This window comes from Opisthorchis viverrini (genome assembly GCF_000715545.1).
Source record: "Opisthorchis viverrini unplaced genomic scaffold opera_v5_549, whole genome shotgun sequence".
In the NCBI taxonomy this organism is placed as follows: domain Eukaryota; kingdom Metazoa; phylum Platyhelminthes; class Trematoda; order Opisthorchiida; family Opisthorchiidae; genus Opisthorchis; species Opisthorchis viverrini.
The window spans coordinates 44,290-49,552 of NW_008752216.1; the positions used below are offsets into that span (position 1 = coordinate 44,290).

The 5,263-nt window shown below is 42.4% G+C and overlaps 1 protein-coding gene across 1 annotated transcript in view; it reads left to right on the plus strand.

The window, feature by feature from the left end:
* The window catches only part of T265_15501 (hypothetical protein), a gene marked incomplete at both ends in the record, with an annotated part of 124,016 nt that overhangs the window by 31,177 nt on the left and 87,576 nt on the right, over positions 1-5,263 (plus strand). The gene's annotated exons all lie outside the window — the stretch shown is intronic.

The window sequence follows — 5,263 nt, forward strand, 5'->3', positions numbered from 1 at the left end:
TTGATTCGACGACAAGCTTGACGACACGACAACAATACGCTTCAAACTGAAGTGAATCAGAGATTTACAAGCAACAGAAGATAGATTTTAAAATTGTGGTAACAGCCGAACTGAACCTGCTTCAGTGGAGAGCCCTCATTGAAAAAATTAGATGTTCAGGTCCCAAGTGACACTCTGTTTTTTACTCACTCCAGGCGGACTGTTTTTCAAAGTGGACCAGATGGAGAAGGGTAGCACGGAATACCAACAAAACTGACCGGCTCCTTATAAAATTATACAATGAACTGAATGCTATTCTTTTTTACTCCAAATTAATGACTTGTTTGACCCCAGAGAGAAGAATCTGTCAGCAGAAACGATCACATTAGTCGGATTCCACCGACCAAAGGAACCATCGTTTTGTCGCCTACTGGTTATTCTTCACACTCTAATGGGGGTGTTAAGTTGAGGATTCTGTATGTTAAAGTCATTTTGAACTTACAAATCTGTCATTTCTGGACGGTGCTGAATAAATCAAAGTTGTTCGCGAATTGAGCTTTCGATGACTATCGCGACTACTCTTCGAAGGAGATGGACAAATGCTGTGACGGCTGACAGCCAGTACTCTCGTGAACTCCCCATGTAATTTAGCTGTCATGAAAGGAGAATACTGGATGTCTTTCTCAGGCCTCCTATAAAAACAAGATCATCTGGAATAGAATTTATAGATGAATAATAAAATGCAGTGAGGATCATTCACTATTAACCCTACTTATTCGCGTAAACAACAACATTTTTATGGAGAAGAGAATTTTCAGAAAGTTCGATCACAGCAGTTATGCACACTACGTATATATTTTGAGTTCTTGAATAAAAAGACTGATCGAAGAAAAGTGGTGAGATCTAACAAAATGAATATCCTGCATTGTCTACGTACTTCTACATGGAATGTGCATATTTGTGATGCCGTATGAACTGAACTAACTAAGCAGACGCCAGTGTTATACTGCTCTGGTGACCGTGTGAACATAGGCCATGTTCAGTCTAAATATTTGAGTACTTGTAGTTCCAAACACGACTGCTAAATATTCATCAGGTTAACGGGTTTCTTTTAATACGCAGTAAAACCTTTCAACAAAAGGTATTTCTCAAAACCCCCGAGTCCTTAAGTATGGGTTATCTCCTCCTTCTAAATCTGTCCAGATTCCTAATAGCAACTAATGCAATGTCCATAAGTCGTGCTGGCTGAAGTAATAAATATATTACGGTCTCAAGCAGAAATATCCGCCTTTTATAGGACTAAACAATGGTTAGCAATTTCACGTCATATTCGGGACAATTTCCACACAAGGATCAACTAGTCTTCGTGAGTATTAGAGACGAGAATTTGAAAAGTTTCGGACGCCTTCCGGCAGGAAACGTCTCTTGTTGTCCAAAAGATAGACTGGTTTCTTAACGGAACACACTACTCAGAAGTTGCCAAAACTTCTTCGGCAGCCCACGATCGGTTTTGACTTTCTTGGGGTCCATAAGGCAGGTACTACACAATTGGGTTATCAAAGAGCGTTCTGTTATCTTATGTGTATTGCGTTCCGGGCTATTTCAAAGTCAGGGATACTCAGAATCCGGAAATCCTTCCGTCGACACCAAATCACTTTGAATGACTGTGATGGAAGTGTACATTGCCAACAGACTCGTTCCCCAATGTTCCACCTACCAATGACGAAATTTTAAAGAGTAGAATGTTTTTGGCTCAGGTAGCATAAATGGTCGTTGTTTTGTTTGATGAGCTGAGCAATTAGACTGCAGACCAATGGAGGTGACATCGTCAGTGCGTTGTTAGGGAGCCAGTTAGGCATAGCAGTTACTTCTGGTAGCACAGTTGGTCTGAGAATACTTAGTTAACTCTATCTTATGGTAGTTGACGCAGATGGCACATTGGGATTTCGATCCCACGGGACAGCCACCACTGCTTTAAAGTAGATGTAACGTGTACCACACCCCAACTTTTCTGGCTTATTCGACAGAAGTTTGCCATAAATTACAGTATTTCTGGAGTGAAAATTAAAGAGATTATATCAAATGATTCATAAAAGGCATTAGAATTTATCCAAGCGCATGTGGTTTCATCTCCTCCAGGCAGCAATTCATACAAAGTGAACGTGCTGACGCACGGTTGTTTAACCGTTTATCATACTACCGCCCTTTGATTCCAACCGAACTGGTTAGCTTCGAGGTGTGTATTTCTTTCAAACTTCCACTTACATGTTGTCTTTCGAGGTATGAATAATTGTTTTCCCACCTATGCGGTTGTTCTTCTTTCCGTAGCCCATAACGTGACTTTATTGTTGATTCTTTTCCCCTTTCCTTATTGTATTCAGCGAGATTCCTTCTTTTTGTTGCTTCTATTATGTGCCATATCTCATGCTTGTTCTGACCTGAACATAAGCTGCCCTGTGACCTAGTCGTCGCGCGCCTTCTACAGTAAAACCATGTGGGTTGGTCACCTTGTGACCACTTGTCTTGAGTCAGTGCAAAAATTGGGTAGACGTGGCGTTTCCTACCTATTTATTATAAATGACCCCACTTGGAATCAGCAGTCCATAACCCGGTGTATAGATTAGGGTATTGTCAGGGCGCGCCCAGACAGAAGAAAATGTACATGTGCAGAGAGTGACGCATCCCCAAGGTCACGATCGGTTCGACACGTCCGGAAAGTAGGTGAGTTGGCGGCACCTACGAAACACGGCTCTCACCAAACGGCTTAGCAACACACGACCAGCGTAGTGGGCCTGAGAATATTCACGACCGGAACACCACCATTGGCTGTACGGAGCGAACAAGTGAACGAGCACATTTGGCCAATTAGTCATCCTATATATTTATGCAGATATTCTGTATGTTTTGTCCTGGCAATACAGCCGTGTCCGCAGTTTTCTCTGTCTTCTCCCTATCACGTAGTCTTGCAGGCTCAGTGTAGGCGTAACCCAATAGCTCGGCCACCGCACAATACAACAGGTATACTCCCACAGTTTGAGGTTTATAAAATTTTATCACTATATTATTGTATTCATAGTACCGCATTTGTTCATAAACCTCCTTTTGAACTATCTGACTTTTGGTGTTTTGCGCCTAGCCCAACGTCGTTCACCTGACTGCTGGGAACAATCAGTGGTTATGGAGTTGTAGAAAGCCGAACAGATGAACCTTCGAAACCAGGAGGAGTGCGTACGATTGGGGCTCCGATCAGCAAACAGTCACAAGCATGAACGAAAAAGTCCCTCGGATAATAGCTGGTCGTGGAAACCACTTCTTGACAACACACATCGAGTTGAAAAGTGACTTTTTTTGCTCAGTGAGCTTACAAAACTTGCTTTAAAAATACTGTTTTATAGAGGCGTTGAACGTGTGCACCTACTTGCCAACAAATTTAAAATTAGCGGAGTTGTTATGGTAAAAGTCCACCACACAATGATTCCGTACCCTTTGAGGGTTTTTCGGCCTCGCTGGATTGCATTCACTGCCGTGTTCGCCGGGGCAGTGAGATCATAAGTAATGTATATTACACAATACGGGGGTGACGTTTATTAAACGTTTCAGGAGTATATCAGGGGGCCCAGATGTGAGCTATAAAGCAACATGCTCCCTTAACGATATTTGTAGGCTATTGTAGGATTACTTTGTGGCTGCGCTGATCATAAGTTTGGTGTACTAAAGCGCAATTTCCTCCCGTCTTTCCCTTTTTTTGAAACGATCTCTTATGAAAACAGTTGGACAGTGCACAAAATTCCACAAAAATATAGGCAATGGTGGACGGGTAGGCCTTTCAGCGACTCTTTATATGCCTGATATGCTGGAATTGGTCTTCGTAACTTAATTCTGAAAAACTAAGGTTTTGGATTAGCGAAAACCCAATTCATAATGCATCAATTTATGCGCATTCTTCCGCGTTGCGATCGATAAGGCTGTGCCCGACTAGTTGGTGCCGAATACTGGTGTTGTTTGCACTTGTGGCTAAACTAAACAGAATTTTTCAGCCATATGTTTCATAGGCTGTGGGTTTGCGCAAACAAAAGCAAACAAGAGCACGCGAACTTCATTCTCATGGACAATTTTGGAGTTGCAAACCGAAATTGTAACTCTTGAGGGGTGCCTGATGTTAGTCTGGCACACTATTCTGCTTCAGGGTGGCGCAATCTCGTTTCCTGGAAATGGGTTGCTAGAACTACGGTCCACAGGTAATCAATCGGGTTAACCGCTTCAGAGTTGGACGTAGTAAAGTAGGTTCGTCTAACCGACTCTACATAGTTAATCTCAAACTGTTAGTTTAGGCTATAGGATATGTGAATAGTCACATCACATCACGTGTCCATTGAATGTATAATCGCACACCTTATAGTCTTTCTGGCTGGGTCTAGTCAGTGCATGTCTGATCCAAGTGACATTCTTGACTTCGTGTACGGTCACAGCTTTGAGTTCAGTCCTGCGTTATCATAACACTCTTGAACGCGAATCAGCGTTGCGGCATGGTAGTTACCTACTACACTTCACTTCCGTGAAACCCAATTGAACCATGTCTGTCAACTAACTAGTGAGGAGATCTAACTGCAAAACAGAATTTTATAGTATCTTGTTGGTAACTGTGGAATTATATAGTACGAACTGGCCGTGTTCACCTGACATGAGATAAGGATGAGCTTCAAAGCACAAATATCCTTCCATATACCTTATCTCATTTTGCATGCTCCGTATAGATTTAGCTAGCTTGAAGTTTAACGGGTGGTAGACGCAGAAGTGAGATTCAAGTTTAACGTTCCACATGGGTTTTCATTAAATGATGCAATCATCCAGCATGACAAATGTGAGGCCAAGCAAACACAGAGCAGGACAAAGGCAAAGCAAACACGTCTGTATGAAGTAGTTACGCGGTTATGGTATGGGATTTTCAATGACCGGAACTAACAGTGATCCATGACCACATTCGAAGCTTAGAATAATTAATTCCATCGATCGGAAAACCTAAGGTTCATACTTTACTCACTAAACGTGCTAACATGTTGCCGCAATTGAAGAACCAAGTTACTTTCACCTCTTGCTCAGAGTGTCTGCTTGTTTCAATACAGCACTCACCATATGGTCCTTGGCTTGTTCGCTGAGCTGGGCAATTTGGTTGCAAACGTTTCGTCACCAATCGAGGTGACATCATCAGTGCGTAGTTGTGCGTAGCGGTGGGTTAGTGGTTGTGCGTTCAGTAGTGTTACGTGTGTGTTGATATACGTGCTGG